General features: G+C 40.0%; 1 protein-coding gene across 1 annotated transcript in view; it reads right to left on the minus strand.

Moving 5' to 3' along the window:
• The window catches only part of NEBL (nebulette), a 383,839-nt gene that overhangs the window by 178,423 nt on the left and 192,702 nt on the right, over window positions 1–12,714 (minus strand). The gene's annotated exons all lie outside the window — the stretch shown is intronic.

The following is a 12,714-nucleotide window of genomic DNA, read 5'->3' on the forward strand; positions in this document are numbered from 1 at the left end:
CTGTCCTAACAAAGTTTTCATTTTATTTCATAAGGCAAAGCATATGGGTATGATTATACAGTGTTTAACTGCCAAATGTTGAATATGTAAATGCTTATGGAAATATTTATAAAACAGGCCACACCTAGGGATTAAAAGGCTTTAAGCACATGCCCTTGGCATACTGTGTACTGAGGTACCAAAGTTTTTTTCAGTCTTTAAATATATTTCTTTCTAATTACAACCCAGTGAGGCTGAATTTTACAGTTTCCTCAGGGAACTAGAACAGCCAGTGCTTAATCTTACTAGGGTCCCATATCCTATAATTAGCATAGTGACAATAACTGTGACATCAGTTAAATATTCTGCTTGTTAATGACTGAGACAGTTACATCACTTCAACTGTTCTTATTTCTTTAAAAGCCTAACTATAAAGAAATATGCAAACATTTTTGATAATACATATAATTTGCATTTTAACTTTCATAATTAACAGCTTCAAATTAAAACATATTAATAACTAATGCACCTAATTTTAGGACCTAAAAGATGATGCTGTGAAAGCGCTGCACTCAGTATGTCAGCAAATTTGGAAAACTCAGCAGTGGCCACAGGACTGGAAAAGGCCAGTTTTCATTCCAATCCCAAAGAAAGGTAATGCCAAAGAATGCTCAAACTACTGCACAACTGCACTCATCTCACACGCTAGTAAAGTAATGCTCAAAATTCTCCAAGCCAGGCTTCAGCAATACGTGAACCATGAACTTCCAGATGTTCAAGCTGGTTTTAGAAAAGGCAGAGGAACCAGAGATCAAATCGCCAACATCCGCTGGATCATTGAAAAAACAAGAGAGTTCCAGAAAAACATCTATTTCTGCTTTATTGACTATGCCAAAGCCTTTGACTGTGTGGATCACAATAAACTGTGGACAATTCTGAAAGAGATGGGAATACCAGACCAACTGATCTACCTCTTGAGAAACCTATACGCAGGTCAAGAAACAACAGTTAAAACTGGACATGGAACAACAGACTGGTTCCAAATAGGAAAAGGAGTACATCAAGGCTGTATATTGTCACCCTGCTTATTTAACTTCTATGCAGAGTACATCATGAGAAACACTGGGCTGGAAGAAGCACAAGCTAGAATCAAGATTGCCAGGAGAAATATCAATAACCTCAGATATGCAGATGACACCACCCTTATGCCAGAAAGTGAAGAACTAAAGAGCCTCTTGATGAAAGTGAAAGAAGAGAGTGAAAAAGTTGGCTTAAAGCTCAACATTCAGAAAACGAAGATCATGGCATCTGGTCTCATCACTTTATGGCAAATAGATGGGGAAACAATGGAAACAGTGGCTGACTTTATTTTTCTGGGCTCCAAAATCACTGCAGATGGTGACTGCAGCCATGAAATTAAAATACCAACCTAGATAGTATATTAAAAAGCAGAGACATTACTTTGCCAACAAAGGTCTGTCTAGTCAAGGCTATGGTTTTTCCAGTGGTCATGTATGGATGCGAGAGTTGGACTGTGAAGAAGGCTGAGCGCTGAAGAATTGATGCTTTTGAACTGTGGTGCTGGAGAAGATTCTTGAGAGTCCCTTGGACTGCAAGGAGATCAAACCAGTCCATCCTAAAGATCAGTCCAGGGTGTTCATTGGAGGGACTGATGTTGAAGCTGAAACTCTAATACTTTAGCCACCTGATGCGGAGAGCTGACTCATTTGAAAAGACCCTGATGCTGGGAAAGATTGAGGGCAGGAGGAGAAGGAGACAACAGAGGATGAGATGGTTGCATGGCATCACTGACTCAATGGACATGGGTTTGGGTGGACTCTGGGAGTTGGTGATGGACAAGGAGGCTCGGACACGACCGAGCGACTGAACTCAACTGAACTGAATAATTAATGTTTAGGGTAGCTAATTTAAAAAATGTTTCTGCAAGTGTTACTTTCTGTATAAATTTGAAAAGTCTCCTTAGCTGAGCATGGAAAGACTGTTTCTGTTGAGTCATGTTTGTTTTTAAATACTCAGTTCTCCCAGGCATTACTGTCCTTGAGGCTACTGGAAGTTTCCCTTTATCTGAAGAGCTTAAAAGAAAAAAAAAAAAAAATCCCAGATGACAATAAATAAAAAGATACACATACTCTCATCACTTTTAGCCTAAGAATATCTAATTTTCCCTCCACATTTTCATTTAAATGTCTAAAAGTACTAAAATCCTTACTTTATTTCCATAAGTAAAAGGTCAAATAAACTGCATTATTTTTCTGCAACAGAAAATGCTGAGTGAGATTAGCCTTCTAACCCTCAATCTCCCAGCATGTGCGAAGATGCACATGGGCACATTCTCAGGGTTTTGTGCCTAACTAAGCAGGGAAGCCATTTAGCTTTGCTTGAAGTAAACGCTAGGGCGCAGAGCAGTAAAATAATAAAAGTAAGAAAGATGGCAACGTTACAGTAAGAGCAAGGGGAACGAAGAAGTAAGAATAAAAATCTAGAAGCCAAGTTCTAACATCCTTAACATCCATTCCAGAGAAGGCACAGTCACATATTCTTTTTGTGATGAGCTTGGAATTTTGTTTGTTTTTTAATGGCAATTTCCAAAGGAAGAACTGAAAAGAAAAACTGTTTAATTCCAGAATCATAGCTTTCAAGTTAATTACCATTTAAGAGTCCTTTCCACATTCACAAGACACATAAGATTCATCTGATTAGGGCTTGCCTCCTTAACTGATTAGTTTTAAAGAATATACAATTATCTCCATAATTGATTTGCAGAGTTTTTAGATGTTTAATCCTTTTTTAATGGAGTGACCCACAACCATGTTCAGCACCAACACAAGCACCAGTCCCTGCAGTAAATCTTGACAGCTTACAGGGAGCTTTTGAGCCCTTCATCAGTCCCTCTCTTTTCCATACTCCCAGCCACTTATATCCTATCTCTCTACTTGGGTCTAATTTTAAATATTATGTCCGATGGTCTGCCAAGGATGCATAGTCTGATTCTGAGAGACAGCTGGATACAAAAATAGTAGATGCCAGGGGCCAGGGGCAGGGGTTGCAGGGTAGGGAGTAGGGAATGGAGAGTTAGTGTTTAACGGGGACAGACTTTCAGTTTAGGAAAGTAAAAAGTTCAGCAGATGGATGATGGCGAGAGTTGTTCAACAGTGTGAATGTACTTAGTGCCACTGAGCCGTACAGTTAAATATGGTGATAATAATATGTTTTTTGTGACATTCACCACAGTAAAAAATGTTTTATTTAAAAAAATAAAAAGAGCTCAGAGAACAGAGAGAGGGAGAAGATTCCTCTTTTTGGTTGTAGATCTCTCCTTTGCCCTCACATGACCCCATCCAACCAGTGAGCGCCTGCACTCTGCACTCAGGAATCAACCCATACGCATAATCCAGTGTGTGTCCAAGAATCCCAGACCTGGGACTGTGGTAGAAACTCATGGGAAAGGGCTACTCTTTCTCCATGGTCTGGCTCATTTCATTGTTGTTCAGGATTATTGTTCAATCCCACAGATTACAGCACACCAGGTTTCTCTGTCCTTCACCATCTCCTGAAGCTTGCTCAAACTCATGTCCATTGAGTCAGTGATACCATCCAACCATCTCATCCTCTGTTGTCCCCTTCTCCTCCTGCCTTCAGTCTTTCCCAGCATCAAGGTCTTTTCTAATGAGTCAGCTCTTCACATCAGGTGGACAAAGTACTGGAGCTCCAGCTTCAGCATTGGTCCTTCCAATAAATATTCAGGATTGATCCTTTAGGATGGACTGGTTTGATCTCCTTACAGTCCAAGGGACTCTCAAGAGTCTTCTCCAATACCACAGTTCAAAAGCATTGATTTTTCAGCACTCAGCCTTCTTTATGGTCCAACTCTCACATCCGTACATGACTACTGGAAAAACCATAGCCTTGACTATACAGACATTTGTCAGCAAAGTGATGTCTCTGCTTTTTAATATGATGTCTAGGTCTGTCATACCTTTTCTTCCAAGGAGCAAGCATCTTTTAATTTCACAGCAGCAGTCTCTGTCTGCAGTGATTTTGGAGCCCAAGAAAATAAAATCTTTAACTGTTTCCACTGTTTCCCCATCTATTTGCCATGAAGTGATGGGACAGGATGTCATGATCTTCACTTTTTGAATGCTGAGTTTTAAGCCAGCTTTTTCACTCTCTTCTTTCACTTTCATCAAGAGGCTCTTCAGTTCCTCTTTGCTTTCTGCCATAGGGCTGGTGTCATCTGCATATCTGAGGTTATTGATATTTCTCCTGGCAATCCTGATTCCAGCTTGTGCTTCATCCAGTCCGGCATTTCACATGATGTACCCTGTTTCAGTTCAGTTCAGTTCAGTCGCTCAGTCCTGTCTGACTCTTTGCGACCCCATGAATCACAGCACTCCAGGCCTCCCTGTCCATCACCAATATTCCATTATTTATTTTTTGCCAGATTTTGTAACTGCCATTTGTCTGGGGTTCATTTTTGGTTTCTCATTTTTGGGTATTTGTTTTAATCTCACTTAACGCCATAACAAATCACTTGTGGAATCTTAGTTCCTGACCAGATATCAAGCCCTGAGCCTTTGGAGTGGGAGTACCAACTCCAAGCCCTAGCCTACCTAGAATTAATGCTAGGTAGTATCAAACAGTGAGAACTCACACAAAGGAAACCACTTGAATACAAGACCTATCATCACCCAACCACCAGTAGCACTCTGTTTAGTGGGCTGTAAAACTGAAATTGCTGGCCCTCATTTGGCCACTATGCAATGATGATGAGGCCAACACAGAGGCGAGCAAAACTCCAAGAGTGATTCCCGACATCATTCAAGCACTTGTATCTAACTCTTCCTAAAGCCAGAATCACCAGGCTTACCGGATGAGTGAGCTAATATCTCTCTCTTCAATAACCAAAAGAATTCTGATTAATATGCCACCACCATCATGCCTACAAGGTATACACATGAACAACAAGGTTTGCAGAAATACTGACATGTGAATTTCTCCTTGTTTACTTCTATGCTTTGGTTCTATTTATGACACATGACTTAAGAGTTTATAAAAACAGAGGATCATATCAGAGAAAGAGCCTAGACTGAACATCCCATCCCTACCAGTTACCAGCCACCTCACAGGTCTTCTAGCTTCTGTAAGCCCAAATTTCCTCATTTTTAATTAGAGAGTCTGATAATTTCTTAACTAATAAGGCTGTAGGGACTGAATGAGGTAAATCACAGGGAGGAATTTTAGAAGGTATGAGGCATTTTGTGTGTGTGTGCAAATGTCCAATATTATCATCATAATACTGGTTTTGCCTGACTTGAGAGGATTACCTAATATCTGTCATGAGACATCAAAAAGAACAGTTCTATAACAATCAGATAAATCATGGTTAATAAAGCCAAATGATTCATGTCAATGTATGGCAAAAACCACCACAATACTGTAAAGCAATTAGCCTCCAATTAAAATAAATAAATTTATTTTTTTAAAAAGAATCTGCTATTAGTTTACATTTGCAAATTTTACTATTATTCTAGGATAGATACTTGTTTTTTGTTGGATTTATGTGAATGATCAGACTCCTAAGAAACACCTTGGATGTGTCATCTGGTGACTACACTGGTGAAGATGAATCCTGAACCCCATCTGTGCAGGTGCTGGGTGACAATCTGTCTCTGCCAAGAGGCATGCCGCAGGCTCTGCAAACCTGTAAGAACTATGTGAAGAGGGCTCTCATAAGATCACTCAGAATTCCTTGTCACTGACAGAGTGATTCTTACCTTCAGCCCCTGGGAAACATAAGGCATTTATTCACTAAAGTTCAGCACCAGTGGTGACACTCTGTGTGCTGGATGGGTCTTCCCCAGTCCTGAATGCCATGGTTTTTCACCTCCTATTAGAGCAGTTATCACCCTGAACTGCAATAACAATAGAGTCACAGTCCCTGCTGTAGAACATGTGGAATTCAGGGACAAAGGCAAGCTTTTATTGAGCTTTGTGATCCAAAGTCATGGCATAGCACCTGACCTGTGCAAGTTGATTAATAAATAATAAAGAAACGGAAGAAGGGAGGGAGCAGAGGAGAAAGAAAGAAAGGGAGTAGACACAGACAAGGGAAGGTGGCCCAGATCTAGAGATCCAAGTGCTGTGTTCAGTCGCCGTGTCCAACTCTTTGCAACCCCTGGGTCTGTAGCCCACCAGGGTTCTCTGTCCATGGGATTCTTCAGGCAAGAGCACTGGAGTGGGGTGCCATTCCCTCCGCCAGGGGATCTTCCAGACCCAGAGACTGAACTTGCACCTCCTGCATTGCAGGTAGATTCATCCCACTGGGCCACCTGGGAAGCCTAGAGGTACAAGAGGAAGCTCCTATTTGGGTACTGAACTTGGTTCCAACTGGCTGAAGAAACAGTGAGAGCTGGGAGATGGAGCTAAGAAACACAGATCTAGATCTGATTTGGAAAGAAACTGCTATTCATAGTGCTTATCTTAATCCATCTGGGCTGCTATAACAAAAACTGCCATTGACTGGGTTGCTTATAAACAGCAAAAATTTATTTCTCATAGTTCTGGAGGCTGAAAAATCCAAAATCAAGGTACGAATAGACTCAGTGTCTGAAGAAAGGCTGCGTCTTTGTTCACAGATGACCATCCTTCCACTGTGGTCTCACACGGAGTGGGGGACGAAGGAGCTCTCTGGGGTCTCTTCCATAAGGACACCAAACTCATTTACGAGGCTTCACCTTCATGACCTAATCACCTCCCAAAGGCTCCACTTCCTAACAGCATCACATTGGGGATTAGGTTTAAACATGAACTTTGGGAGAATAAAAACATTCAGTCCATCCCAGCACTCCTATAAATTAACTCACTCAACATGAACTCAGCAAGTATTCAGTGAACCTCATATCAGTCGCTATTACAAACTCCTGCCCTGTCCCTTTTCTTTCCTCCAGCACTGGATTAAAAATTATCATCTCTGGTCTCTCATCCTCTATCCTGTTAAAAAGTATTTTATAACGATTCTATAAGAAACAATGGTGAATCATTCTAGGAATGTCATTCTCTGGAATGTCCTCCTCAAATATTTACATATTTAATCTTTTGTTCATTCAACAAATACTTACTGAGCAGCTACTATGAGCCACGTACAGTTCCAGGGGTGAGAAAACACAGCAAAGAAAACAGTAACTGACCTCTGCCTTGTGGCGCTTACGTTACAGTGGAAGAGAAAGAAAAGACATGAGACTTCTATAATTTGAATAGATGGTACATGAGTGGCAAGTGCTGAGAGAGAGATAAAGCAGGAAGTGAGGTGAGAAGGGTCAGGAATGCTGCCCTTTTAAAGAAAGCAGTCAGGGAAGCCCTCAGTGAGAAGGTGACGCTGAAGTAAGATCAGAAGGAGGTGAAGGCTGTATGTGACCAGCAACACGCTGGGCTGCTGCTTTACCAGGCTCTTTCTGGCCGCCGCATTAGCCCACTGAAGTGAGCAAAACAGAGGCAGGAGACCAGCAGGAAGGCAGGAAATTCTGGTCCTCTCTCCTCATACATGCATGTTCATGTCCTACTCTTTGTGACCCCATGGATTGTAGCCCACCAGGCTCCTCTGTCCATGGGATCTTCCAGGCAAGAATACTGGAGTGGGTTGTCATTTCCTCCTCCAGGGGGTCTTTCCAACCCAGGGGCTGAACCCACATCTCCTGCTTGGCAGGCAGATTCTTTACCACTGAGCCACCTGGGAACCCCCCCTCCCTCCCCAGTTGTCCACTATTAGAGAAATGTTCCAGGACCACAGATGTCAGGGAGACTTCCTGGGCCCAGCCTGAGAAGCTGGCCTCCTTGGGAGACCTAGCCAGGTGAAATGCATCTCTTGTCAGAAATGGCAGGAAGGACCCAAGAAGAGGGAGTACAGAGTCCAGACACTGCTGAGTTCAGCGAAAGGACATGCAGTTGCCTGGGAGGCGATGCAGTTTGTTTCCCGTATGCTGATCCCTTCAAGACTAAATAAACACATGTTGAAAATGCATTCTTAAACTCAAATGATCCATGTTGTTGTGCAGCAGAAACTAACACAACATTGTGAAGCAACTACACTCCAATTTTTTTAATAAACTAATTATATTACATTTTTGAAAATCAAATTCAAGAAATATACCCAGTGGGCAATGGGAATTGCCATATTTTTCTTCAGAAGTATCTTTAAAATCTATTTCAAATACTGAATGCTACTACAATTGACATGTTACATACACATGTAAATGAATATGTACACACACATACACACACACACATTTCTCTTCCTGTATTATAGATCAGAACCCTAAATCAAGACCCAAAAGACCTAAATTTAAACCCTAATTCTGTCCTGTGATCTTTTATAATTTGTTCAGTTTCTCTAACACTCTTCATCCTCTGCTATAAAATGGAAAAAGAAAAGGGGAAAAAAAGTAACGTGCTTCATAGTGTTTGGAGGGTTAACATAAACAACGTGGAAACATCAAGCAGGGACATGCCATTACTAGGTCATTAGCAAATATTAGTTTACTCCTTCTTAATAAATTTCAAAAATGACCTTTATTGCTTATGTATGATGGTTTCTGCCAACATGTGGGTGCTCAGTGATATTTTGTGTTTGGAGTCATCAGTAAGTAACACTCACAAGTTCAGACACAGAGAGCCTGGAAACCAGGGCGGTTTGGCAAAGCTTAAGAAAAAGGTTCACAATGACTGAAAAGGAAAACGTAAAAATCAAAACAATGAACAGAGCTGTCAACTGAATTATTTGCTAATTCTGAGATATAAGTTCTCTCCCCCAATGCCATAATTATTAATCTTATAACAAATGTAAATAAATGAAGAAAATGAAAATGACTAATGAAATAGGTCATTCTAAGGCAGACAGTCATTTCTGATGGAAAAAAAGCCAAGTGAACCAAAGACTGGTAAAATGTTGAATGACGAGCCAAAAGGAGATTAAGTGAGATCTTAAAGATGGGCATGTCCTACAGTTCAACAGGTCTACCCACAAGTATGTTTCTCTCTAAAGGAACCCTTGCCCATGAGCAGCTAGGAATATAGACCAACATGTTCAATATAACATTTGTATTATCCAAAAAAAAATATGCAAACAACCTAAATATCCATCCACAGAAGATGAATAAATTATCGTATATTCATAAAATATAATATTATCCAGGAGTAAAAATAAATGAGCTACAGATACATGGATCCGTATGGCTGAATCTCAGAAACATTTTGGTGAAGGAGAAAACAAGCCAGGAATACACACATATGGTGGTAAGTAAATGGGGGAAGAGATTCAACATGTATAACATCCAGAAGAGCTGTGAGGAGACCTGATCATGGAAGGATGCCCTGCGAGCTTCACTGTTCACGTGACATTCAAGCTCTTCAGTTGGAAGGTAGATCCATGTGCAATCCTTTTATTATCAAGATGTAAAACTTACATGGATGCTCCATATATTCTTTTGTACTGATCAAACATTTTACAATAAAAGTATTTTCAAAGAACACAGGGATAGAGTTTTAAAGCCTCGGATGGATGGGGAAGCTGAATTTACCAGCGGATAAATAAAAATCATGAGCAAGAAAACGGAAAAAGAATCTCAGAGCCAGGAATCAGCTGATACTTTAAGTTAGCTTACAGACAAGGCTTGGGTTTTCCGTTAAGTGGCCAGTGACCTAGTCAGTGGCCATCATAGGCAGAAAGTTAGTCTTTCTAAGTTTCTTTGTCTTAATGAAGTTGTTTTACTATGTTGGCAAATACTGAAATGAAGCAAAAAGGCAGGAAAAGAGGACTTGAGAGAGGATTAACAGGATTCCAAATGTGGATTAATGAGCAATGGTAGCAGTACAAGAGGATTCTTGCTGAATCACAACAGACCAGAGGGCTAAGAAAAATCCAGGGGCAGAAGAGGAAGCAAAGGGAGAATATTATTTAGCTTTAAAGCAGCTTACCTTGCCCAAAAAGGTTTAACAGAAGACGAAAATCTACACATATTTATGACTGATTCATATTATTCTGCTCTCTATCTCACACATTCTAAAATCTCCATCTGATACAATAAAATCAATGACCAGTTTTATGATCTTTTCATGCCATGATGGCTACTTTACTTTTCTTCCAGGGGAGGCTGGGGAGGGTCATGTCATTTTCCAACTACATGCAAAATTCTTAGTTTGATCTGCAAAATTCACTCAATTATGTACCATCTTGTATAGTTCAGTAGATTTCAAAGTACTGGAGAATGTGTACCATATGCTTCTTTCTATCTCATCACATTCTGCTTGGTGCTAAGCATATATTAAAAGCTTAATAACTATTTCATGATTGATTACTATCCAGTTTTGTATTTTTAATGTCTAAAATGCAGAAAATTGGCTAATCTTGCAATGCTAGTTGGGAATAAAACAACTACAAAGGAAAATCTGATTAAGGCCTTTTTTTTATGGTGAAGTTAATTTTAACAAATGTTAAGTCAAATAAGCTCAAAAGTGAATTTGCTTTCTTATAAATTAATCTCATAATTTGTAAATTTATGGTTAATTAAATAGAATTAAAATTTTAATTACCTTTTTAAACATAATTAAAAGGCATTAAAAATAATTTTCATAGATCTCTAAGCCTTCAATTAGCTTTCCACTCTATGTGCAGAGGTACTTACTAAATAATTACAGATTTGTCAGTATTCTAAGTATATTCACAACCCAACTCCATCAGTTTTGAGCCTGGTAGGCTACAGTCTATGGGGTCGCAAAGAGTCGGACACGACTGACTGACTTCACATTCACGTTCACGTACCCTAAAATCACTAGAGTCTAAAGTTTATTCTAAATAAATACTCTGAATACATAATAAAAGCACATCTTAATTAATTTCTCAGTAAGCTAAAAAAATTTAAAATCACCCCTAAGACACTAACGTGTAGCTTAGAGGTTAATAGCCCAGGTTAGAATTTTTACAAACTCCACTTCTTAATAGTTGTGTGACCTTAAACAGGTTACTTAACCTCTCTAAGCCTCAGTTTCCCCAAGTGCAAAAATAAGCATAATTGTGGTACAACACTGACAACACGTTTGTGCGAATTAACTAAGACGATCATAATAATGCGTGCCATCTACCGACTCTCCATTACATCCAGGCACTGCACCAAGTGTCCATACGTCACATGAGCAAGGCCAGGGTGGGAAGGCTGGCAGGTCACGTGTAAGGAGAGCGCAGCACTCAGCTCCCGTAAGTTCATGTTAACTCACAGCACCTTAGTATCTAGAGAAAGCTTCCTACTGCATGGGCCCGGCACCATGTCACCTGTACCTGAGGGCTGCTTCAGTCTTTTGAAGATCAAAATAGAATGTGAATAAATAAATAGAAATGAAAATATGTTTTATCTGTCTCTATCATCTTCAGATAAATCTTATCAGGGACACAATTTAGTGCTCATTTTTATTGCTGAAGGAAGGGAGTTTGAGGAGGTAACAGAGCTAACAGGAGGCAGAAGTCTCTCTCTGGCATCTCCCGACATTGTCTTTCAATTCATCAGACAATGAAAAATATGCCAAAATGAAAATATCCAGCTGAAGACACATATTAATACAAACGATGTCCTATAAACAAGCAAAGAGGACAGTGGAAGTCATTGAATATTTCTTAGGGTGCCAGAATATTTGCATAAATTAAAATTTTAGCCAATTTATTATCTGTACTGGAACCTGCGGTGCCATAAAAGGGACAAAAATTATCACCCCAAGTAAAGTTTTTTACAGTTCCTGTTTTTCACCCAAAATGTGTTTTCAGGAATTTCTTTTGAAGGAAACAATTATCTGAATGTTCTATTACTGAGGGCCAGGCCAGGGAGGAAGGCTGTTGCCAGAGCTGCGGTGCAGGCAGACCTTGGGGACACCATGGGTCCATTCCAGATTGCTGCTATAAAGCAAGTACCACCATCAGGTGAACCCCATGAATACAGAAGTCATGTTTACACTCCACTGTAGTCTAGTAAACATGCAGTAGCATTATGTCTACAAAAACGATATTCATACTTTAACTTAAAATAGTGTGTGTTAGTTGCTCAGTCATGCCCCATTCTTTGTGACTCCATGGACTGCAGCCCACCAGGCTCTGTCTATGGGATTTTCCAGGCAAGGACACCAGAGTGGGTTGCCATTTCCTTCTCCAGGAGATCTTCCCAACCCAGGGATAGAACCCTGGTCTCTTGCACTACTGCCAGATTCTTTACCAGCTGAGCAGTACTTTATTGCTACAAAAATTGCTAACCCATCCTCTGAGCCTTCAGTGAGTTGTAACAGTAACATCAAACATTACTAATTACGTATCATCATAACAAATACAATAATGGAAATGTCTGAAATATTGTGAGGTACCAAAGTGCGACATGGAGACATGAAGCTGAGCAAATGCTCTCAGAAAAAAAAGGTGTCAACACACTTGTTCGACATGGGGTTGCCACAAACCTTCAATCTGTAAAAAACTCAGTATCTGCAAAATGCAGTAGAAAAAAAAAAAAGGCACAATAAAAAGAGGTATGCCTGTAGTGATGGGACTATTGGTTCAAACCAAAAAATCATATCTACATTGACAGAGAAAACTGGTGTGCAAAATATATACACGAAATGCATGTTTCAGCAAGAATCTCACAATAGAGAAATGTAACTAATCTACCAAACTCTGTCTATGAGTTGTGG

This window comes from Capra hircus, chromosome 13 (assembly GCF_001704415.2).
Source record: "Capra hircus breed San Clemente chromosome 13, ASM170441v1, whole genome shotgun sequence".
In the NCBI taxonomy this organism is placed as follows: Eukaryota; Metazoa; Chordata; class Mammalia; order Artiodactyla; family Bovidae; genus Capra; species Capra hircus.